This window comes from Bos grunniens, chromosome 27 (assembly GCF_055505025.1).
Source record: "Bos grunniens cultivar Pamir isolate PY7600 chromosome 27, Bosgru_T2T1.0, whole genome shotgun sequence".
NCBI classification, from domain to species: domain Eukaryota; kingdom Metazoa; phylum Chordata; class Mammalia; order Artiodactyla; family Bovidae; genus Bos; species Bos grunniens.
Genome location: NC_141191.1, coordinates 12,778,164 through 12,804,575, shown reverse-complemented (window position 1 = coordinate 12,804,575; position 26,412 = coordinate 12,778,164). Strand labels below are relative to the sequence as shown.

Sequence of the window (26,412 nt, the reverse complement as noted above, 5' to 3'; positions counted from 1 at the left end):
ACCTAAAGTAAGCAAGGTTCTTGTTTTGGGAACTCATTATGTTGATATCATGTGTAAACCTCGAATTAAGAAATTTTAAAATATTTTATATAAATATCATGTAAATAAGACACCAATTTAAAGGTAATATGGATAACTTATGCCTTTTTCTTAAAACATATCTATTTATCTTATTACTAGAAGGCTTCATATCTTAATAAACACGTTTGATTTATTTTATTAATAATATCATTTTTTGGTCTTAATGGTTCACTCTATACTATGCTAATTCAAATATCAACATGTAACTTTAAATAGAATCTATCTCACAAAATCGGATTCCATTTTCTACCTGAAACTGTTCTCATGAGTAATCTTTACTGGGAAGAAAGACTCTGGTAGTAATAATTCATCTTGTAATGATTTATTTGTTCTCATGATTTTTATTTCATCAAAGTAATATATAAATTTCCTATATCCCAAAGGACAATTCTTCACACCTAGTAACACGATGTTGCCATTTGGTGAAATATTTCAAAATATGTTTCATATATTGACAAATTTGACTACAGAGACAGAGTGATAATACAATAACTTGATATCTCAACTATACTTCAGTAAAACATTAAAAGTTAAAAGTAAAAGAAAAAATAATTTCATATCAACCTGTACCGATTCATCATTATGTACGTATTTACAACAACCTTGGCAAAGCTATAATAGCTTTAGGTAAGGAAATTCATTCTGGATGAAATACTGTTGGCAGCGAAATGCTGGGATTCATTTGGAATATCATAGATTGTAAATAGACAGGTGCATTACTACATTTTCTCAATTCCAATACCAATATTTCTTCACATTTTAACATTTCTTAAATTGGGTTGCATCCTACAATGGATTTTTAAAAGCAACTTGCCAGCCATTTCTGTTTTTCCCCCAGGAAAGCTGATGTTAAATCAATGGTACCTTGTACAGATATTGACATCTTAGAATTGAAGATACAGACTAAGCTGAGGATCACATAATGGCTGATGCCAGCAAGAGTGGAAAACGATATATTATCTCTACTATCGCTAATTATTTTATTTTCTTGAATGTGTCAGTTTTAAACATATTTCAAACATTTCCAACATAGGTTTGGAATACTCTCCTGTTTCATTAGAAACTGTTTTTTAAAGCCCTGCCTCTTTTCTGAACTCTAACTAACGAAGGTTATCTAAATAATTACCTTTCAAGCCAAGTGTTATCTTAATGCAAAGTATCTGAACTAGTTTTCAACTAGTTTTGCATTAGTAAAGTTGCTTCAGTTGTGTCCAACTCTTTGCGACTCCATGGACTGTAGCCTGCCAGGCTTCTCTGTCCATGGGATTCTCCAGGCAAGAATATTGGAGTGCGTTGCCATTTCCTTCTCCATCAGTTCAGTTCAGTCGCTCAGTCATGACGAACTCTTTGCGACCCCATGAATCGCAGAACGCCAGGCCTCCCTGTCCATCACCAACTCCCGGAGTTCACTCAAACTCACGTCCATCGAGTCGGTGATGCCATCCAGCCATCTCATCCTCTGTCGTCCCCTTCTCCTCCTGCCCCCAATCCCTCCCAGCATCAGAGTCTTTTCCAATGAGTCAACTCTTCACATGAGGTGGCCAAAGTACTGGAGTTTCAGCTTTAGCATCATTCCTTCCAAAGAAATCCCAGGGCTGATCTCCTTCAGAATGGACTGGTTGGATCTCCCTGCAGTCCAAGGGACTCTCAAGAGTCTTCTCCAACACCACAGTTCAAAAGCATCAATTCTTTGGTGCTCAGACTTCTTCACAGTCCAACTCTCACATCCATACATGACCACAGGAAAAACCATAGCCTTGACGAGACGGACCTTTGTTGGCAAAGTAAAGTCTCTGCTTTTGAATATGCTATCTATAGGTTGGTCATAACTTTCCTTCCAAGGAGTAAGTGTCTTTTAATTTCATGGCTGCAGTCACCATCTGCAGTGATTTTGGAGCCCAAAACAATAAGGTCTGACACAGTTTCCACTGTTTCCCCATCTATTTCCCATGAAGTGATGGGACTGGATACCATGATCTTCGTTTTCTGAATGTTGAACTTTAAGCCAACTTTTTCACTCTCCTCTTTCACTTTCATCAAGAGGGTTTTTAGTTCCTCTTCACTTTCTGCCTTAAGGGTGGTATCATCTGCATATCTGAGGTTAATTGATATTTCTCCCGGCAATCTTGATTCCAGCTTGTGCTTCTTCCAGTCCAGCGTTTCTCATGATGTTCTCTGCATATAAGTTAAATAAGCAGGGTGACAATATACAGCCTTGACGTACTCCTTTTCCTATTTGGAATCAGTCTGTTGTTCCATGTCCAGTTCTAACTGTTGCTTCCTGACCTGCACACAAATTTCTCAAGAGGCAGGTCAGGTGGTCTGGTATTCCCATCTCTTTCAGAATTTCCACAGTTTATTGGGATCCACACAGTCAAAGGCTTTGGATCTCTGGTTCCTCTGCTTTTTCTAAAACCAGCTTGAACATCAGGAAGTTCACAGTTCACATATTGCTGAAGCCTGGCTTGGAGAATTTTGAGCATTACTTTACCTGCGTGTGAGATGAGTGCAATTGTGCGGTAGTATGAGCATTCTTTGGCATTGCCTTTCTTTGGGATTCGAATGAAAACTGACCTTTTCCAGTCCTGTGGCCACTGCTGAGTTTTCCAAATTTGCTGGCATATTGAGTGCAGCACTTTCACAGCATCATTTTTCAGGATTTCAAAGAGCTCAACTGGAATTCCATCACCTCCACTAGCTTTGTTCGTAGTGATTCTTTCTAAGGCCCACTTGACTTCACATTCCGTGATATCTGGCTCTAGGTCAGTGATCACACCATTGTGATTATCTGGGTCGTGAAGATATTTTTTGTATAGTTCTTCTGTGTATTCTTGCCACCTCTTCTTAATATCTTCTGCTTCTGTTAGGTCCATACCATTTCTGTCCTTTATCAAGCCTATCTTTGCATGAAATGTTCCCCTGGTATCTCTAATTTTCTTGAAGAGAACTCTAGTCTTTCCCATTCTGTTGGTTTCCTCTATTTCTTTGCATTGATTGCTGAGGAAGGCTTTCTTATCTCTTCTTGCTATTCTTTGGAACTCTGCATTCAGATGCTTATATCTTTCCTTTTCTCCTTTGCTTTTCACTTCTTCTTTTCACAGTTATTTGTAAGGCCTCCTCAGACAGCCATTTTACTTTTTTGCATTTCTTTTCCCTGGGGATGGTCTTGATCCCTGTCTCCTGTACAATGTCACGAACCTCATTCCATCGTTCATCAGGCACTCTATCTATCAGTCTAGGCCCTTAAATCTATTTCTCACTTCCACTGTATAATCATAAAGGATTTGATTTAGGTCATACCTGAATGGTCTAGTGGTTTTCCCTACTTTCTTCAATTTAAGTCTGAATTTGGTAATAAGGAGTTCATGATCTGAGCCACAGTCAGCTCCTGGTCTTGTTTTTGTTGACTATAGAGCTTCTCCATCTTTGGCTGCAAAGAATATAATCAATCTGGTTTCGGTGTTGACCATCTGGTGATGTCCATGTGTAGAGTCTTCTCTTGTGTTGTTGGAAGAGGGTGTTTGCTATGACCAGTGCATTTTCTTGGCAAAACTCTATTAGTCTTTGCCCTGCTTCATTCCATATTCCAAGGCAAAATTTGCCTGTTACTCCAGGTGTTTTTTGACTTCCTACTTTTGCATTCCAGTCCCCTATAATGAAAAGGACATCTTTTTTGGGTGTTAGTTCTAAAAGGTCTTGTAGGTCTTCATAGAACCGTTCAACTTCAGCTTCTTCCGCCTTACTGGTTGGGGCATAGACTTGGATTACTGTGATATTGAATGGTTTGCCTTGGAAACGAACAGAGATCATTCTGTCGTTTTTGAGATTGCATCCAAGTACTGCATTTTGGACTCTTTTGTTGACCATGATGGCCACTCCATTTCTTCTAAGGGATTCCTGCCCACAGTAGTAGATATAATGGTCATCTGAGTTAAATTCACCCATTCCAGTCCATTTGAGTTCGCTGGTTCCTAGAATGTTGACATTCACTCTTGCCATCTCTTGTTTGACCACTTCCAATTTGCCTTGATTCATGGACCTGACATTCCAGGTTCCTATACAATATTGCTCTTTACAGCATCAGACCTTGCTTCTATCACCAGTCACATCCACAGCTGGGTATTCTTTTTGCTTTGGCTCCATCCCTTCATTCTTTCTGGAGTTATTTCTCCACTGATCTCCAGTAGCATATTGGGCACCTACTGACCTGGGGAGTTCCTCTTTCAGTATCCTATCATTTTGCCTTTTCATACTGTTCATGGGGTTCTCAAGGCAAGAATACTGAAGTGGTTTGCCATTCCCTTTTCCAGTGGACCACATTCTGGCAGATTTCTCCACCATCACCCGCCCATCTTAGGTTGCCCCATGGGCATGGCTTAATTTTATTGAGTTAGACAAGGCTGTGGTCCTAGTGTGATTAGATTGACTAGTTTTCTGTGAGTATTGTTTCAGTGTGTCTGGCCTCTGATGCCTTCTTGCAACACCTACCTTCTCCATAGTTTTGCATTAACAAACTGCTTTAAGAATGGGCAGCTTAAAAGGAACCCAGAACCCATATATGACTTATTTTTCATTGCTTAAATTCAGTGCTAGTAATATTTCTTATTTTTACTTTCAAAATTGGATTAGGTGTTAAAACATAAATATGAGCTTATTAGCATCTTAAATATGAATTATAATGTCAAATATATCACACCCATCATCAAACTTGTTGCACAAGGGAAATGGTGCATATTAATAGTGATGTGTTAGAAGTTAGAATTAATTTAAAAGAATAACCAAAGGAAAGAGAATCTTATCTGTACCTAAAAATATATGGAATATATACATAGTTGTTTAGAATCTGCCTGCAATGCAGGTTTGATCCCTGGGTCGGGAAGATCTTCTGGAAGAGGAAGTAGCAATGTATTCCAGTATTCTTGCCTGGAGAATCCCATGGACGGAGGAGCCTGACAGGCTACAGTCCATGGGGTCACAAAGAGTCAGACATGACTGAGGGCCTAACACTTTTATACCTTTATACATAGTTGAGTAAAGACATGAAACCACTTATTACTTTTTTGAAAGTTAATCAACAAAACTTCACTGAAATAGCCATAATCTTATTCACAAAATTTTTATTACTAAAACAGTTGTTCATTTAGAAGTTTTTCACTACTTATCAGAACTTGTTTAAAACATATCAACATGGCTTATGAATAATTTGAATGAACCAGTTGTGCTGGATCATAATTAGTTAACAAACGTATCCCAAGTAGATTTTTGTTCTTATCACATGATGCTTCTTTCTCTCTCTGAGGGCATTAGAAGCAGATGGTCAAGAAGTCTTCTTAGTGAGCCAGTTTTCTACAGGATAACATGGATTTACATATTTGAAAAATCAACACTTAAAATTTCATTAAATGGATACGAATGCCACATATTCATCACATGTAACTCTTCCTTTTTAGATACAGCGAGACTACAGCTGCACCCCAGTGAGCAACGCGTGTGCGTGCGGCCAGCCAGTGGCTCTGCTCCCAGCTGCAGCTCCTGGAGGAAGCTGGGGAAGAGCCCTGCCCCTCCTCAGTACCTCTGGTGCCCCAACCACAACCACAGGTGCATCCCAAACAATGGCTCCACAAGGCCACAGACATGACGTGCAAATTTGGGGAAAATGTCTGCTTCCCTCTCCTCCACCGTCAGAAACTGAATGGTGCCTTTGTTTTGAGTGTATTTTAGCACGGTGTTTTTCTTTAGTGATAGAAGCACACAATAGGTCAGAGGAGGATATAAAAACTCAAGATGTCGAGCTCTCACACTCAGTAGGCCGAATGACATTTTTCTCTTTCCATAAGTCCCAGTATTTTCTGGAAGATTTGAGAAGATCTGAGATTCTAATGAAGGAATCACTAAACACTATGTTTTAAAATTTTGAAAAGGTACCTGGGTACTTCTTAATTTTCAAATCATAATTTTCAAAAGAGCTCACACAGTCTATCCAAGGATTGTGAACTGGGAAATAAATGATATAATATGAATATTTCGGTCTTGAATATAGGTAAAAGAGAAATTATAATAAAGTTAGAAAGGGAATATCTCTTTCAGAATATTGGGAGTAGTCTCATAACAAGTTTTATGAAGGGAAAAATAGAAAAGTCAAACAAAAGACACAATAATGCAGTAGTGGTTGGGAGAAACTAGGGATTGTAGACAAAGGAAGTCACCTGCTGTATCAGTAAACAAAGGATGCTGTGGTCATCAAGCCATCAGTCATGGTAGCCACCCCAGACTATGCACCTTGAGGGGATTCAGGATGGAAAAAAAATAAACAGGATCCTGGCCATGGATAGTTAAGGGGCGTAGCAAAGAATGATTTCAATGAGTCCAGATTCTTGCATCTTCCTAGATGTACAAAAGTGCTAAACTCATTACCTTGAGATGTCTGTTTTTCCTTTAATTAATAGTAATATTTTAATTTTCCAACTGCCTGGTCTTTCTTGCAAAATCTCCTGTATATCCTGGCTCCTCCATTACCTCTTGAGAACAGTTTTTCAGGGCTATTTGAGAGGCTGTCTCCTGGACTGAAGTCCTCAGGATGTCTGCCAAATAAAATATAATTCTCAACTCTTAGGTTGTGCAATTTTCCAGTTGACAATATTGCAAGGGCAAAAATAATGATATGCACAAAAAATTTAAAACAAAAAATAGGACAAACCCTATGGAAGAATTGATTTTTTTAACTTAAAACATTTAATGGATCTAAAAGATATATTTTATAATCATCCAACACATTGTTACTATTATTGGAATAATATTAATAGTTTACCTTATAATAAACAAATGTTTACTGAAAGCTATTATATTCATACAATATTCTACTTGACTATCTGCCTACAGTGGTATAGAAGACATAGTTCAGTTCCCTAGGTGTTTCCTATCTTGGGAATGGTAATTAAAAGCAAAATATGTATATATTTATCTTCAATAAGAAGAATTTTTGGAGGGTGTTTAAAAATTGCCTTCGCTGACTTTAAGGGGAAGCAAAACCTCAGTTATAAAATTCTTCATAATTACTACTAGGCCTACATCATTCTTCTCTCACAAATAATACATTTTATTCAACTGTGTCAATCCCTGAGTTTATTTTTATTTTTTTTTACAACCACTCCTAAAATCTTTAATCCTCCCCTGCCCTATTTAAAACCTTGATAAAATAATACTTTTAAGTAACTGCATCTCTGGCTATAGTATGCTGTCTATCAACAGCAAAGCCAAAATATGTAAGTGCCTTTGGATTCAACAATATAAAATCCAGAATGCATGCTCTCTGTGGCATCTTTATGCATCTTCTTTCAAAACTAACCCAATATATGAGTTGAATTTCTTTACAAGTATCTTGTGTTAAAAATATCATATTTGCTTTTATTTTTGTTCCAGTCTTATCTTCCAGTAAGTTTCAAATGATAGACAATTCAAAAAAAAAAAAAAAGTAATACTTGCTTTTATTTTATTTCAGTCCTATCTTTCAGTAAGTTACAAAGGATAGACAATTCCAACAGAAACCAAATAATGATGCCCATGTTTTTACCCATTAATCCTATCACAGATCCAATACAGTCTGGACTTTGGGCAACCGGAAGTATAATGAAATGAAGATGTTATATGATCATTCCAGAGATATCAGGGAATGAAACACAGCACAAGACACATGCTAATGATCAAGAGAGGAGATCCAGTTGCCTGTTTAGGAGCATGTGAAGTTTGTCAGCAACTGTCAGTATCACAGAGGGACTTCCCTGGTGGCTCAGATGGTAAAGAATTTGCCTCCAATGCAGGAAACCAGAATTCATTCCCTGGGTCAGGAAGATCACCTTGAGAAAGAAATGGCAATCCGCTCCAGTATACCTGTCTGGAGAACTCTATGGACAGAGGCACCAGCTGGGCTACAGTCCATGGCGTTGCAAAGAGTCGGACACGACTAAGCAACTAACACTTTCACATTCACGTGCACCATAGACGGCATTCGATAAATTCTCAGATGATGAGTACCATCAATTGGTGGGACAGCCAATCAGCCGGATGGCCTTTAAAATGCCAGTGTAAGTACCTGTAGTTCTCCACCAGCACAGGAGGTGAGGGTGGTTCCGGTGGTAGTTCTTTCCAGAGGTCCCAACCTGCCTGCCAGGGCAGGAGACATAAGACACGCAGGTCTGATTCCTGAGTCAACAAGATCCCCTGGAGGAGGGCATGGCAACCCACTGCAGTATTCTTGCCTGGAGAATCCTACGGACAGAGGAGCCTGGTGGGCTACAGTTCACGGGGTCATGAAGCGTCGGACACAAGTGAAGCGACTGAACACAGTCAAAGGAAAGGAAAGACTGCTTGGACCAGCCTCTGATGCTTTTGTTTCCTCGCAGCCCTGGACAATAGCTTGAGGGAGGCGGGGACAGTCTGAAAGCATGTCAAGTGATCGTGCTCTTGATCAGTCTCTCTTTTGGACTCTATCAGGAGTGACTTTACAGATAGAGATAAATCAGAGTACACCAGGGAGCCCTTGTTCACCAGGCCTGCTGCGTGCTCCCAGGGTGTCATGCTGCGGAGCACTCGCTCCAGCTCAGACCGCCTCCATCTGATAGAGACGTCTGTCTGTCCTGACAGCTGAGAGCCCGGCGCGGTCTCTCAGTCCCTGGAGGGGGCTGCTCCAGGAGCTCCAGGACCAAGTTCTCTGAACTCTCTGAAGTGCCGAGCCTTGCTTTTGCTTAAAAATGACTGTCTCTGTACTTTAAAAGATCTAAGTGGCTTAGTCTCTCATCTTTTAGCAATTCAAACCACTCCTCTTTACCTTTATGCACAAAACTTCCCTCGCAGCCCTGTTCCTTCTGTCTTTTTACCCTGCTGTTTTCTTTTGTGCCAGAATCTGCCCACTGAAATAAAGCTCAAGTCAAACCCAGGCAGTCACAGGCAGGACTGTAAATCCAAGGTGATCTTCCAGTACAGCACAAATGACCCTCTCAAAATCTGGACTAGACTACTTTGGTCCATGAATACTTACATAGTAGCTTAGGTGGTGATATCAGAAAGTACCCACAAAACTATCTTTGTCTAATTCCTTAATTATCAAATATTGACAAATATACCAAAAGACTGATGGCAAAATATAAAACACCCAGTGAAGTAGCTATAAGTTCTTTTTTTTAATCTAAGTGAACCTAACTGCATTGCATGATACACCTAAACTTTTTTATTTTTTATTGAAGAGTAGTTGATTTACAAGGCTATAGAGCAAAATGGTTCAGTTATATATGTAAATCTTTTTTGTTGCTGCTTTAGTGAATTAGAAACAGTTGTGATCATATTACTTTATTGAGGAAGCTTTTATGTAAATCACTTGCATGTTATTGCTATTTTTAAATTTTTACTTCTCTAGAAACTACAACTGATAATAAAACCAAAAACTAGTGTCATCTTTTGTAGTCATTTCTAACTATAATGTTTTTATTGTTGTAATGATTACATTAAAATAGATTTTGACCACATTAAAATTAAATTTCTAAAGATGTTCAAGTTCCTCTTTAGAAAGAAAAATTAGCATATGGGTGTTTAGTGCTTTAAGGAGGACCATAAAATTTTAGGTTTAAAATCTTATTTTGAAACACTCCTAACTGTTCCATCTTTCTTAGTTCACAGAGTGAGAATGAGGGGACCCAGAAGAAGTTAGTGACTTGTCCACAGTCACACTGGATTCCAGTGTACACAGACATCAATCCTAGACTATTGGCCTGTGTTTTTTCTCTGTTTTAAATCTTTCATCCACAAAAGAGGTTTATAGTTTCTAACTTTAAAGCTACACTATCATACCTTTCAAACATCTAATTAGTGTTCAGTAAATGCCGTTTAGTTTGCAGAAAAGCAAAGTCAAAGAGGCTTCTTACTCCAGATACAGGTTTATAAACACTGATCTAATCATTGGAACCAGGATTCCTGGGTTTTCTCTGATCTTTCCTATACTGATTTGCCAGCAGTTTAGCTTTCTTTCATATGTGTTTTTCCAGAATAGTCTTTTATTAGAACTCCTGACCACAGATTTATAGTCACTGATTATATGTTTTATTGTTAGCTTTTCAATATCCACATAAAATAGAACCATTAACAGACAAAACATGCACATACATAAACCAAATTATTGGTAAAAGCAATGAACGAGGTCTGTCTCTGCCCAACCCCCATATTTTTTGCAGTATCATGCCAGCCAATTCATAGATAATACCTTGGAGATAGCTCTTCAGTCAATAAAACTTTTGCTCCAATCCACCACCAAGACTTATTTTGCCTTGTGAGATAGTAAGTCACTAATGACAAAACAGAACTAGTGTCTATTTTGTCTCATGGGGGCGCCCTGGTGGTCTACTGGTTAAGAATCCACCTTCCATGGCTGTGGACACAGGGGCAATCCCTGATCAGGGAACTAAGATCCCATGCACCGTGGAGCAACTAAGCCCACATGCTGCTACAAGGATCTCACCTATAGTAGAGAGCGTCTTTTCTTAAAATAAATAAATAAAAATTAAAAAATAAGAAAAGAAAAAGAAAGATGACATTAAATAGATAATAAAAAGGGATCTACCCTGACTTCCTGATGACCAGAAATAGTAGAGTATGAAGATGGAAGTAGATGGACATACAAATAAGATAAAAACATTTCAATGACCTGTATATCAGTATTTCTTAGTGAGTGGAGCCTTGATTCTATTTGAGAACAGTATATAATGGTGTGCATGTGTCCCAGCGCTAAAATAATCTTGATTTTAGACTTTTGCTTATTTTACTGAAATTTAAAAGCTATTTCTTCACGTGTAGAGAATTCATAATATAATCTTTATAAGTAATTTGGCTTTCTTTTTTTAATTTTTCATGCAATTAATTCTTTGCTTCTTGAAAAATAAACTTAAAACTTTCGCAAGTAAAATTGCAAAAAAAGACCTCAAATTTTATTTCTGCACAAAAAATAGATGTCTGCGAGATTTCACAGTTCTTTTCTTAAAGAGAGCTAAAGTGTTTAAACATTAGACTTAGTCTTCACAAAATATATCCCATATATTCTGTATTTGGTATTTATAAGAGACTGCAGCCATGAAATTAAAAGATACTTGCTCCTTGTAACAAAAGCTATGACAAACCTAGACAGTGTATTAAAAAGTAGAGGCATCACTTTGGTGACAAAGGTCCACATAGTAAAAGCTATGGTTTTTCCAGCAGTCATATATGGATGTGAGAGTTGGACCATAAAGAAGGCTCAGTGCCAAAGAACTCATGCTTTCAAACTGTGGTGCTGGAGAAGACTCTTTGAGAGTTCCCTGGACTGCAAGGAGATCAAACTAGTCAATCCTAAATGAAATTAGTCCTGAATATTCATTAGAAGGACTGATGCTGAAGTTGAAGCTCTAACACTCTGGCCCCCTATTGCAAAGAACTGACTCATTGGAAAAGATATTGATGCTGGGAAAGAGTCAAGGCAAAAGGAAAAGGAGGAGACAGAGAATGAGATGGTTAGATAGCATCACCAACTCAACTGACATGAATTTGATCAAATTTCAAATAGAGGACAGAGGAGCCTGGCATGCTGCAGTCCATGGGGTCACAAAGAGTTGGACACGACTTAGCAGCTGAACAACAACACTGATATATGAATTAGAAAACCTGACTATAAAATCCATGTCATTAAAAAAAATACAAAAATAAAATTGCCATTGTTGATGTGGCTGAAGGATCCACTTTTGAAGCTATGACTCATTACTGTCTTTGTCTTCAATTTGAGGAAATTATCTCCAGCGAGTTCTTCTTCACTGTTCCCAGCTGTTAGTAAGAAAGAATTCTGAATATATTTTTCATATTTAAGGTTATCTAAGAATTTATGTTCATGATGGTTTGCAGTGTTTTAAGGTGTTTATAGAGTTTTCCAATCAATAAACAGACAAGGTTTTACTCATTGTCATTTTAGTCCACTTGAGGCTTAACTTTTCAAACACTGGGAAATTTGAGCTGCCTGTAGTTTCTCCCTGCACAATGGCTCCCACCTTTGTTTCCAGCAGTACTGTAATGATGACCTCAGAGCTTAACTAAAGATGGTTTTTCATTATTTACATAAATGTTTTCATTATTCACATAAATGACCCAAGCACTATTCAGGTCAGATTTATTCTTCTAACATTAGCCTGAGAATTTTGCTGTATTGAAAAACACAAAACAAAATAAAAAACAAACCAACAGCACCAAAAAAAAAAAAAAACCCACAAGTTTCACCTGAATTTGAACCAAGTGCTCCAAGATGCTTTTGAGAAAACTATATATATATATATATATATATATATATATATAATATTATCATACTTTTATTTCTTAGCAAAATTCTTAAGAAGTTTCCTGACATTAAGTGCCTTGAAAAAGTTTAGGATAGCAAGAAAATACTTTTAAGAATATCTGTCAGAATCTCTGATGACAGAGAAGCTCACGAAAAATCATGATTCAGAGCTATGGCTTCATTTTTTTACCAAATAACCAAAATCATATATGATATCAAGTCTGTAATGGTTTCCACTGCACAAAGCAGTCTGAAGTTTTTCTTTCAAATGACGTTTTCACCAGTAAAGTCACATTTCTCTATTTTAAAAAAATCAGTGGTCCCTGAAATTTTCAAATAGGTTCCCCCCAAATTACACTTCATTGATCGTGCCAGGATGCACACAACTGACAGATGTTATTAGTTCTTTTATTTACTTATTAAACAGAAATTGTGAGGCTTTCACTTCTCTTTGATATTTAAAATATTCAATGAAATGTCACTGATCTAGGATGAATGTTACAATTTGAAGGAGGCTTTTCAAATAATTTTTCTTTATCTGTCTCACTCCTGAAGTGCCAAGGAGCGGTATTTTTTCCATGGCACCAAGAAACCAAGGTACCTCAAATTGTCTGTGGGTTAAAAAAAAATAGGGACATAAGCAACTCTGCATGAAGCATAATGAAATGTTTTTTGTTTTAGAAAATCCACACATCAAAACGATAAGTTTTTAGTCTTTTTAGATCAGGTCTTTCTTTTTTCTCATGAGAAAGTACATACTGCTCAATGGACTTTTTCAAGAAATTTTTTAACTTAAAGATAACTAAAGACTCACATAGTTTTTTAATATTAATAGAGAGAAAACATATGCACGTTTACCAAAGTTTTCCCAGTGCTAACATCTTGCAAAACTGTAGTGCAACTAACAATCTGGACATTGACATCAACACAGTCAAGATACAGAACATTTTCCTACCACACAGGTTTCTTTGCATTACCCCTCCTTCCTAAGCCCTGTCAACTAGTAAACTGCTCTCCATTTCTAAAATTTTGTTATTTCAAAAATGTCATATGATGGAATCAGCCAGTACATAACTTTTTGGATCCAGCCTTTTTCATCCAGTGCAATTTTTTTCATCCTGGAGCCTGAACCTAGGTGTTGTGTTTTTTATTAGCTCATCCCTCCTGAAGTGACTTAGCAGCACCTACTAAAGAACATCTTGGTCCTTCCTAGTTTGGGGTTGTTAACAAATAAATCTGCTGCAAATATCTGTGTACAGATTTTTGTGTGAATGGTTTTCATTTCTCTGGGAGTTTTATGAGTTATCCATGTCAGGGATTTTCTTCATCTTTGCTGAATTAATATTTCCTTTCATATCACTTTTTTTCCACAAAAAGAAAACAAAGCTTTTGTGTCCTAGCTCATTAGTCATGAAAACAATACCACAGATTTATGACTGATGATTCTTAGTTTCAAATAAACACTGAATTCCCTGATTAACACAAAAAGGAAATAGGTTGAAAGGTTTCAGAGCAGTTCCCAGAATCAGCCAGTAGAAGAAGAATGAGGCTCCCAAAAAGGACAGGAACAAGAAATGCCAGGACATATGGAGGACCATAGCAAAAATCGAACAGAAGAAATCAAACAGGGGCTCTGGAGACTGCTGGACAGAGTTTCCATCGATGACACTTTAAATTCTTACAAACTGGATTACTCTATTAACACTGACACAACTGCCGAAATGGATATCCCATTAACATTCAGTTCAGTTCAGTTTAGTCGCTCAGTCATGTCCGACTCTTTGCGACCTCATGAATCGCAGCACACCAGGCCTCCCTGTCCATCACCAACTCCCAGAGTTCACTCAGACTCACGTCCATCGAGTCAGTGATGCCATCCAGCCATCTCATCCTCTGTCGTCCCCTTCTCCTCCTGCCCACAATCCCTCCCAGCATCAGAGTCTTTTCCAATGAGTCAACTCTTCTCATGAGGTGGCCAAAGTATTGGAGTTTCAGCTTTAGCATCAGTCCTTCCAATGAACACCCAGAATGAACACCCAGGATTGATCTCCTTTAGAATGGACTGGTTGGCTCTCCTTGCAGTCCAAGGGACTCTCAAGAGTCTTCTCCAACACCACAGTTCAAAAGCATTAGACACAACTATATGTATATTCTAGATATCTGGCAGTGTTCCCCCAAATCTGTGATCCCAGAGAAAATAGTGTACTGAATAGGTGTATTTTCTCATTAACAATTGAATTGATGGCTTTAAATTTAGGGCCACTTTACTGAAAAAGTATCAGCAGATTAAAGAAAAACACAATGAGCATATTGTATAAAACTATAACTTCCCTGTTATATGAAAACAAATTCATTCTATACTTTTATAAAAGAAAAAAAGTAAATAATAAGGGGGAAAGAGAATGTGTAGAAATTGGAGCTTTGATTTAGGGCTGGAGGGAATGTAAAAATGGAGTTGCCCAAATGTTAAATAGAATTTCCAGGTGACCCAGAAATTCTACAGCTAGTTACAAACCCAAGAAAATTAAAACATATATCCACACAGAAACTTGTGCATGAATGTTCATAGCAGCATTGTTCAAAAAAGCCGAAAGACAGAAACAACCCAGATATTCACCAACTGATGTAAATCTGGCATTCCATACAATGGAGGATTATTCAGTAAATAATAGAATAAAGTATTGATTCCTGTTAGAACATGGATATTTCAAAAATCACTATGCTAAGTGAAAGAAGTCCATTAGAAATGACCAAAATAGCCCATGATCCAGAAATGTCTGGAACAGACAAATCTATAGAAAATTAGGTAATTAGTGTTTGCCTGCAACTGGGTAGGGATGGCAAGAGAGGGAATGAAATTAGATAATGGTGATGGCTGCACAGCTCTTTAAATCCATGAAAAATCACAGAATTGTGCTCATTAAATGCGTGAATTTTGTAGTGTGTAAATTCCATATCTATAAAGGTGTTAAAACAAATGAAAGAAGTTCATTCTGTTTTCTGGCTTTTTGAGCACACTCTGCCATTTCCTCTTTATATACTACTACTGATATTTGTATATTTCATCTCATTTTTATTGACAATCTTATTAATCATAGAGATTGTAATAAGACATCAACAAGGCCATCATAATGTTTTGAAAGTTTCAAAAACTAATTCATCCGCTTGCCCTTTCGATTCCCTTTCCTCTTATTCTCCATGACCTTTTGCACTAATTATGAGTACTGCCTTTATACTTTAAAGACAATGATTAGTCTATTCTCATGATCTCCACTTTCAGACCTCCCAGTAATTTCTGGCCCTTTTCTGACCCTACCACAACCGCTGACACCCTTCTACTATCTCTAAATTGACAAGTTGCTCTCATTTCTCTTTATACCTCTGCATTATTTAAAATGTTAATCACTCTCTCCTTCATCAACTCCTGTGGCTTCTTAACACCCACTCCCTTGTCTTTTTCCCCTGCTCTCAGACTAATCACCCCCAAGCACATTTTCACTTTTTGCTCTTATTTATTAAGTTCAGGTGTTCCCAAAAGTTTGAGTCTTAGTGTTCCTTCCTTCTGCTGTCCAGTCTTTCCAGATGATCTCACACTAGGTCTTCAACTCGCACTTACTGATATATTAACACACTCATAAGCGTGTATTGGCAGATCTCAGAGATAGTGCGGGTTCTAAGTCCTCTGCCATATAGAAAATATCACAATAAACCAAGGTGCTGAATTTCTTGGTTTCAAGTGCACTATACTGTGGTCTACTAAGTGTGAAATAGTGTGTTAAAAAAAAAAGTACATTGCTGCTGTTTAGTCACTAAGTCATGTCTGACTCTTTTGCACCTGCGTGGAATGTAGCCCACGAAGCTCCTCTATCTATGGGATTTCCCAGGCAGGAATACTGGAAAGGGTTGCTACTTCCTTCTCCAGGGATCTTCCCATTCGAGGGATCAAATCCTTGTCTCCTGCACTGGCAGGCGGGCACTTAACCACTGAGCCACCTGGGAAGCCCGAAAAAGAACATACATACTTTATTAAAAAACAAACAAACAAACAAAAAACCTTTCTGCTAAAAATTCTAACCATCATCTGAGCCTCCAGCAAGTCATAATCTTTTGTAATAGTAATACCAAAGATCACTGATCACAGATCCCCAAAACAAGTACAATAATTTTAAAAGTTTTAAATATTGTGAGACTTACCAAGGCATAACACAGAGACATGAAGTGAGCAAATGCCATTGGCAAAATAATCCAAATAGACTAGCTCAAAATACAGTACCTGCAGATCTTCAATTTGTGAAAAAAAAAAAAAAAATCATTGTCTGTGAAGAGAGCATAAAATAAGATATGCTTCTCTATGCCTAATTTCTTTTGTATTAATATACAGATGTAGGCACAGCTTCTTTCATTGCTCTTTAAAGATACTGTGTTTCTTCTGTGCTAGTAGTACAGACCAAAATTACAAGGAACAGTAGAAACTGTAGTCACAATCACAAAACATCTGTTAGGTTCTGTTTTATAAGCAATCCATAGATTAAACGATCCAATTTTCATGGGGACACTCCATGAAATACAAACTTTGTCCATTTGATAGATTAAGACACTGAAGTTTAGAGAAATTTAGCAATTTATTCACAGATTTTAAGTGATCGGGTTGGGATTTATGTACAGTCATTGTCTCTAGGGGCTTTCCCAGTGACGCTAGTGGTAAAGAAGCGGACTGTCAATGTGGGAGACATAAAAGATGCCAGTTCAGTCCCTGGGTTGGGAAGATCCCCTGGAGGAGGGTACGATAGCCTGCTTCAGTATTCTTGCCTAGAGTCTCCTACGCACAGAGGAGCCTGGCAGGCTACTGTCCACATGGTGCGGAATCAGACACTACTGAGCGACTTAGCACACGGCACATCGTCTCTAGAGCCACAGCTAAAAGGTATACTGGCCTCCAAACCTGTGTTTCAAATAGTTCAGTGAGCATATCAGTGTTCCTCAGGCACTTTTAAACTAACAGAGGAAATGTGTTTCTCTAAATTCCTTAATGGTACACAGTCATCATGACACGAACTTTGGGTTTTTATTCTAAATTCCTACCACAGCCTCAAGCCCCAAATCCAAATAATTCCTATAGATTCTACCTGCTACATGTGAATTCAGTCCCTTCACTGCTCTCCACATGTCACACCTGTTTCTTCTTTCAGAATCATCACCATCTCTCCCCTGAAAAACTGCAAATCTTCCTAAAGATCTCCTCCTTATCCCAATCTTTCTTAAGACTGTGGTCCATGTATAATTTTGCTGAAATCTTTGCATAATGATGTGGTAACCCACAGGGTTAAGTCAAGTCTCCTTGCACTGCACGCATTTCTGTCTTAACACTCCACTTCTGTCCATTCTCTTTCATTCTATATTCTAATTATACCGAAGTACTTGCACTTTCCAGAAAGAATCATTTTCCTCAGCCTCATCTGTGTGTTTGCACTCCCCAGTCCTTCCACACTGCTTCAGGCCATCTCCTGTGGAAAGCTTTTTCTGACCACAGAGTGCTCTGATTAACCCCTCACCTCCCACTGTGCTCCTTTTTATCTGAGACTTCTTTCATCTTATAGAGGCAGCATGAGCTTTGAAGCCAGATACACTTGCCCTAGCAACCCATTTTCTATATTCAAGATCTTGAAGAATTAACTTAAACTAGTATTCTTGCCTGGAGAACCCCAGGGACGGGAGAGCCTGGTGGGCTGCCGTCTCTGGGGTCGCACAGAGTCGGACACGACTGACGCGACTTAGCACGCATGCACGCACCTGACTTCCATCTTTCACATCTGTACAATGATTGCACTAATATCTACATCAAAATTTTTTTGTGAAGATACAATTTAAATAAATAGTCCCGGACATAGAAGTACTCCAAAAATGCTAGGTATTATAATGCAGTCTTCTAACAAACTAGACCTCATTTTACATCTCCCCTACTACTAGGACTGTAGCTTCTCACTACTCTTTTGAATTCTGCAGTCCACTGCATAATAGGTGCTTCATTATATTTTTCATGTACAAATGAAGTTTTGATACCAATGGCTTCGTGTTACAGATATTGATAAATACTATTCATATGCAAATATAAGTGTCTATTGTTTTACAAAATGTTAATGTGTTCCTTCTATTATAATTACACATCTTTATTCTTAAAATATGCTTTTGAACTGTGGTGTTGGAGAAGACACTTGAGAGTCCCTTGGACTGCAAAGAGATCCAACCAGTCCATCCTAAAGATCACTCCTGAATATTCATTGGAAGGACTGATGCTGAAGCTGAAGCTCCAAAACTTTGGCCACCTGATGCAAATAATTGACTCACTGGAAAAGACCCTGATGCTGGGAAAGATTGAAGACAGGTGGAGAAGGGGACAATAGAGGACGAGATGATTGGATGGCATCACCAACTTGATGGATATGAATTTGAGCAAGCTCCAGGAGTTGGTGATGAACAGGGAAGCCTAGATTGCTTCAGTCCATGGGATCCCAAGAGTCAGACATGACTGAGCAACTGAATTGAACTGAACTCATTCTTAAAATGCTAAAATATAAAATTTTTAGACATGACTTATACACACAAGCCAACCATACCAAAGTTTGCTCTAAACTGCAAGAAAAACAAGCACAAATGCCAGTAGAATAACCAGGGAGACAGGAGGAAGGTGAAAAAGACCAGCAAGGTAGGAGAATTCTGAATCACAGGGAGCGTGTGGACAGGCTGCAGATGTCTGGATGTAATGGGCTGAAGAAGGACTCCAGGTTTCAGTCAAGATCAATGGGAGCTCTATTGCAGAGTTGAAGAGTTAGGTCTTTCAGAGTTCCAGGGGGTTAGTTAGTTAGTTCTTGGAGGGTCCGAGGCTGACATCAGCTGTCTTACTCCTCCATGGACAGTGTGCTGTAAAAGGAGGCTGGAAGCAGGAAGACGAGCCAAGATGCCACTGCCATGGTTTCGGGAAGAAATACTGTAGGCATGAAACGTCCTTAATAACTGTGCACAGCTTTTACATCATCGTATTAGACTCAGTCAGCTGTTTTTTTTTGTTTGTTTGTTTTCATAAAGCATTACAATTTCTATTCATCGCTTCACTTGTCAACCAATGTTTAAGAAATGCCTACTCTATGTCGGGCACTATTTCAGGCACAACAGACAGAGAAGCAAAAAAAAAAAAAACACAGGCAAAAACAAGTCACCCTATGGAATTTCCATTCTAATGGGACTGGGGGTGGGGTGGGGAGACAAATAAAGAACCAAAAAGTGAGTGAAATAAATAGTATATTTGGAAGAGACATAGTCTAGTTAGAAGGGTAGACAGAGTCATGATGGGTGAAGGACTGGAACTGACAGGCTGAACAGAGTCCTCCCCGAGAAGGTCATCCTGCATCAGGATTTGAGTGGAGGGAAAAACCAAGTCAAGAAAATATCTTGGGGAAGAAATGCCAGATTAGACAAACGCAAAGAACATCTTCAAAATGCTCTAGTCTGAGTCTCCATAGGTGGTTTTTCAGGGTAATCATTTGAGTTCTTCCGATGGTGCTTCAAATTACCATGCTCTGGGGCTGGAACACTCAGAGCAATGAGACAGGAGGACCTGGGCACACAGCTCGAAATACATCCCACAGACGCTGAGTCTCCTCACTCAACTCTCAGCTTCCTTCCTCAACTCCATCCTGCCTTTCTCTCTATCACACTGACTTTAAGAAGAAGCTTTTAGTGGGACATCCCTGGCGGTTCAGTGGCAAAGTCTTTGCAGTCTCAATGCAGGGGGCCGGCTTAGATCTGTGGTTGGGGAGCTAGATCCCACCTGCCGCAACTGAGTTTGCATGCTGCAACTAAAGATCCTCCAGGCTGCAAGGAAGACTGAAGATCCTACGTGCTACAGCTAAGATCCAGTGTAGCCAATAAATGCATTCTTTATTAAAAGAAGCTACTAATACAATGTTAGTAGGGCAATCCTGAGTTACTTTTGACTCCTTCTGAGAACCTATTTACAAATAGCTTCCATCTTCAAAAACACTGCTTAAAAAAACAAAACAAAAACACCTTAGTGTGTGCTCCAAGTCTGCATCCTTAGAGATTACAGAAAAGGAACAGTTTGAGAGGTTAGTGGAATCACATCTTTGAAGTCAGGCAAAACCAAGAGAAAATAACCCCCAGAAGGGAACACACCCCATAAACAAGTCCGTTCTCTTTGGCCATGTGTCCACTGTCAGTGTTTTCTGCTAGGTGTGGCGATCACTCTCTGAGGGGAGGGTTGCCTGTCACTGAGAACGTCGGCTTCTGCTGAGAACCAGAGCTGTCTAACCAAAATTTCCAGCCTTGCTCTTGCATGATTCCCAGACAAGGCAGATCTCTACAGATGCAGCTGTTTCTACATGTGCTGCCACCACGTTCCTGCAAGGTACGTCCCTGGGCACTGCTTTCCACATTACAAATTTACATGGCATAGCCGCTCTCTGCCAGCGATCGTCACTAAACATCTGTGCTGAGCCCACGATCTCTTCCGGTTTTGGTGTCTTGGTGTCACCACTGATCATATCAATCATCAGTGCCTTTAGATTACTTATTTGCATAGCAGGCTCTAGATAACTTACTGAGGAAGATCTTGTGATCATTAATTTTATGTGTCACCTTGACTGGGCTAAAAGATGCCCAGCGACTGGATAATACATTATGTCTGAGTATATCTGTGAGAATGTTTCTGGGAGAGATTAATTACCACTTGATTTAGGAGACTGAAGAAAGAAATCCACCCTCATTGATGCAGGTAAACATCATGCAATTCCCTGAGAGTCCCACCAAAACGAAAGGAGAAGGAGAAGGAGGCTGAATTCTTTCCCTTTGGTGGAACCGGGATGCCCACCTTCCTCTACCCTAGGACCATCGAGCTTATGGTTCTTGGGCCTTCAGACTCTGAACTTACAGCTGTGGCCCCAAGATTCTCAGGCCTCTGGATCAGAGCTAAATTTTTCCACTGGGTTTCCAGGTTCTCAATCATGAAAAAGGAGACCTTGGAACTTCTCAGACTCCATAACCATGTGAGCCAATTCCTACAATTCTCTTCATATATATATGTGTGTGTGTGTGTGTATAATATACATATATACATATATATGCAAGCATGCTCAGTCATTTCAGCCATGTCTGACTCTTTGCAACCCCATGGACTGCAGCCTGCCAAGCCCCTCTGTCCCTGGAATTTTCCAGGCAAGAATACTGAAATGGGTTTCCATTTCCTCCTCCAAGGGATCTTCCCAACTCAGGGACTGAACTCGCATCTCCTGCATTTCAGGCAGATTCTCAACCAATGAGCCACCGGGAAAGTCATATATATATACGTTCAGTCCTGTTCAGTCCTCTTTCTGGTATATTATTAAAGGCATTTCAAAGGGATATTAGTGGCATCCTAATATTTCACAAAGTTCATAGAAGTATAATTTCAAATGTTACTTACAGGTCTCTGTGAACCTCAGGCCAAAACTGCTGGCTCAACCATGAAATAAATACATTGGCAGTCTCCAGACTGCATTTAGAATTCTACCTCCCTTTGAAAACTAAGACTTCCTCTCTGAGCCAACCTCTTGGTGCACGGGACTTGATTCCTAAGCAGTGATTTATCCTATGATAAATAAATCAGTCTTCATGAACACAGTTTTCTTGTTGCCCATCCTACCTCTGTATTAGATATTCCCTAATGTAGCACAATTTAATATAGACTCAAACTGAAATCCCTGTTGCAGATAAACGGAGGAGAAACAATAAATAAATAGGTATTTGTTTTGTGTGCCAAATAAAATTATATATGTGAAAGATCTATAATCTATAAAAGAGTTTACTATAGGGAGCAGATGAACTGAGTGCCCACTGGTTTCTCCAGTTTGTTTTTAGTTTCTTGCTCCAGGATAAATGCTAAGCACTCAGGACTAAATAAATCCTGCTCCTAGTCTGACTTGATTTTAGTGCAGGCATAGCATTCCAAAGCTCTTCTGTCTCTCCACCTCATACTCACCATCCATTGCACTCCCATGCACAATCCTGAGCTTTTACTTTCATCTTCATCTCGAGTTTCTATTTTTGTAATCACTTCACACTTCCACCCTTCAATTTTCTTAGCTGGAAAGTATTATGCACTCAATAAATGGCCACTGAATGAATAATATATGACTTAAAACAAATAAAAGACTAGATAATCCAATTATAAAGAGCACCCTCATTAATGAATTTGTGATCTCTTCTTTACTACAGCCGTCAGCCTTCTAGCCTTAGCCACGGTGTTGGGATTTTATTTGAATAGCTGCTGTAGTTTATTATGTCCTCCAGATATTGTAAAATGCCAGTGTGGTTTTTATTGTATGATATTATGCGGGGAAAAAAATGAAATAAAATGTCACTAATTTCTACTTCATTAAATTTGGGATTTGTGATCATTTAACAGGCTCTGGCCTTAAGGCTACCTTTAATAATATGATAAACAAATGAGTAGCTTAAAGTATATAACAGGAGGAATGGTAAAACCCTTTGGAAAAAGCATACTGCTCTATGCCAGCTGATGATACTAAGTATGAACAAATTTGCCAGGCTTTCCTGATGGCTCAGCGGTAAAGAATCCACCTGCAATGCAGGAAACACAGGGACATGGGTTCAGTCTCTGGGTCTGTAAGATCCCCTGGAGGAGGAAATGGGAACCCACTCCAGTCCTCTTGCCTGAAAAAATCCCGTGGACAGAGGAGCCTGGCGGGCTACAGTCAAAGGGTCTCAAAGAGGGGACACGACTATGCAACCAAGCACAAACATGAGTGAAATAAAGTTAGGTTGAGTTTATCTATTTTTTTTTATTTTATTTTTAAACTTTACAATATTGTATTAGTTTTGCCAAACATCAAAATGAATCCGCCACAGGTATACACGTGTTCCCCATCCTGAACCCTCCTCCCTCCTCCCTCCCCATACCCTCCCTCTGGGTTGTCCCAGTGCACCAGCCCCAAGCATCCAGCATCGTGCATCGAACCGGGACTGGCGACTCATTTCATACATGATATTATACATGTTTCAATGCCATTCTCCCAAATCTCCCCACCTGTTCTGCTTAGCAACTAAAACCCTCTTCCTCCAAAACACAAAATAAAATTAAAAAAAAAGAAAAACCACATACTTTTAAAATTAGGCTTTTCATTTAATCATAGCAAATATATAATTTACTGCTAATAGTTTTTTATACAATTGTAAACACTATGAGCTGGATGGGGCATTTACAAGTATTATAATGCAAACTCTCATTTGCAGACGTGGAAGTTGAGGCCACTATGACACGTTCAATTGACGTGTCAGTCCGGTCTTCATATCTCAGTTACACTGTCCCATGATACTTATGCCATTCTTTCTTGTATTTAAAACAAATTAATGATTTTTTACTACAGTCTTAGCACTTTTTGGAAAAAATGAAGTAACTTGCTGACCTCTGTTTCATAAACTATAAAATAAAGACAGACTATCTGGTCAGCTCTACAACTGTATCAGATGCTGAAACTAAAATTTTGCTTTCTTTGAATTTTTTGTAACTTCCTTAAGGAATATTCATCTTATATCATATACTGCAGACATATATCTCATATGAGATTATAATTACTCTGAAGGCAAGCGAATCCCTTAGACAGTCATTAAATATTTGTAGAAAATGCTGCAGAGATTATAAAACTTTTTTAGTTGATAAACTGAATTAAGGAAAAAAAATGCTATTATTTCAAACCTCAAATATTTCACTGAGTCTAGAGAAAACATATATTCCCCCACCCATGATGCATTTTTCAGTCATAGAGGTAAACAATTTGATTGATTTCAGCTTATTCTCTAATTATATTAAAACCAACACATTTACATATACATCCCAGTGAGTTACTTGACATACTTTTGTCCTTATTTGTGGATAGTTTTCAACAGATGATGTAATTTAAAATTAAGATCAGAAAAAAGGTGGCTTAGAGTTTTAAAACTTATATTCAGTAAAAAATAATTTAACTTTTTGACTTTGAAATCTGTCATTCAACACAAATAGGTTTTTCTATACATATTTGGCAAGTCAGCTATAATTAAAATGAAATATTTACACATAGGCTTGAGTTATTATATTTTGAGAAGATTGTAAAGAAAAATTAAATTTTGATTTGTGTTTATAGTTTTATCAAATGACTCCAACAATTATTAATTTTCAAAACAATATTTTTATGTGACAGAAAATCTTTCAAAACACTAAATTCCTTTTTTTTTTTTTTCCTTTGTATGGAATCATTTCCTGAATGCAAGCTACAGGTTGGCACAAAAGATATTTATTGTCTTGAAAAAGTAAAGTCAAACGGTTCAAGCACCCATGAAATTATGATCTATTGACTGAGCATTTATAGTTAAATTTAAACTACCTTTGTTAAATTTTTATTTTGAAGCTCTTAAAGTCAAGGCACCGAGGAGAGCCTGCCAGAGTTACAATTTCCCACTCTCTGGCTGTAGAAATGATTGAAATGGCGCGAGGGTCAAGCCTGCCGTTGGCAGAAGAGAGCGGGGGCTACCACATGGCTCACCTCGTCTCGGTGCATTGGTGTGTTTCCGGAAAAGGAAAAGCTGCTTTACTGAGCTGTCTCCAGACGTGAGTAAAACGCCGCACACGCTGCCAGCTGTTTTCTGGAAACCCCTCCTGTCAGGACTCGCGGGAGAAGAACACCCCTGCCTCCCTGCTTTCCTTCCTCCACGTTTAGGTTAATGCACACACGCGCGGCACCTTTCCTGGCCTTCAAAACGTTTTTGACATTGCATTTATTTTCTGTCCTACCATTTCGCTCCTGTCTTTGTACACGCTTCTGCCTTCTGTCTCCTTCACTTTTCTAAACCACAAGAGAAGGTGTCAGAATTTGTGTAAGCAATGTTTCCCATTTCCTCCACCAAAATTATATATATATATATATATATATATTACATATATATGTTTATATATATATATATATATGAATTGTTGTGGTGTACACCTGAAACTAACACAATATTATAAATCAACTATACTTCAATAAAAGTCAAACTAACCAAACAAAAACAATACATACATCTGTATGTCATTTCTCATATCATACTTCCCATTAAATAATAATTTATCTAGTCTTTCTCTTGATCTTGCACTATTTAGAATTAGTTGTACTGTGTTCAGTATGTAAATCATATGTCAGGTGTCTTTGAACCCAAATTATCATCCAGCTTTTGAGGAACATCTTACACAGTATAGGGTGATAATTTAGTTTTAATCTTGGTTTGAAACTGAAATTTTAATCTTAGTTTTTTCTTAAGCTTGTCCTAGGCTTATGAGAACTTCTTATAATTTTCTTCCTTTTTATTCTTCTTATTTAAAATACATGGGCATTGGACTGGATGTTTTTTTCAGATCTCCTTCTACTTCCAGAGCACATGATGATTACAAATTTTAAGTCTATATGTGAACTCATCAGATGCACATCTACTATTTAAAATCCCCTCTGTTGTTATCAGAACATCATAAAGTTAATCCTTAGAACTAGTGGTTTTATCAAACAAAAATGCATTTATTTAGCTCACTTTGAAATACATGTGTGTATATATATATGAAATATATATGAGTCTTTAAATTCTCTTCCCTTTTCAATTACAAGATATTAATTACAGTTGCCTGTGCTATACAGTAGGTTCTTGCTGCTTACCTGCTTTATATATAATAGTGTGTACATATTAATCCCAACCTCCTAATTTATCCATCCTCCCACCCTCTCTTTTTCCTTTGGTAACTCTAAATTTGTTTTCTATGCCTGTGAGTCTCTTTCTGTTTTGGAGATAAGTTCCCTTTTACTGTTAATAAGTTGTCTTTCTCATAACTGCTAAGAACTTAATGTTGAAAACTTGAGTATTTTTTTCCCTAAACTTTATCTTGTTACATTTTTGTACTTTGCCTTTAACTGCAA

The 26,412-nt window shown here is 38.2% G+C and overlaps 1 long non-coding RNA gene across 1 annotated transcript in view; it reads left to right on the top strand.

Annotated features, from left to right (window-relative positions):
* LOC147343537 (uncharacterized) overlaps positions 1-7,106 on the top strand; it is a 29,340-nt gene extending 22,234 nt beyond the window's left edge. Inside the window, exon 3 of the long non-coding RNA XR_015156094.1 lies at positions 5,532-7,106. This is a non-coding gene — a long non-coding RNA (uncharacterized LOC147343537). The remainder of the gene's footprint in view (positions 1-5,531) is intronic.
* Positions 7,107-26,412: the final 19,306 nt, after the last annotated feature.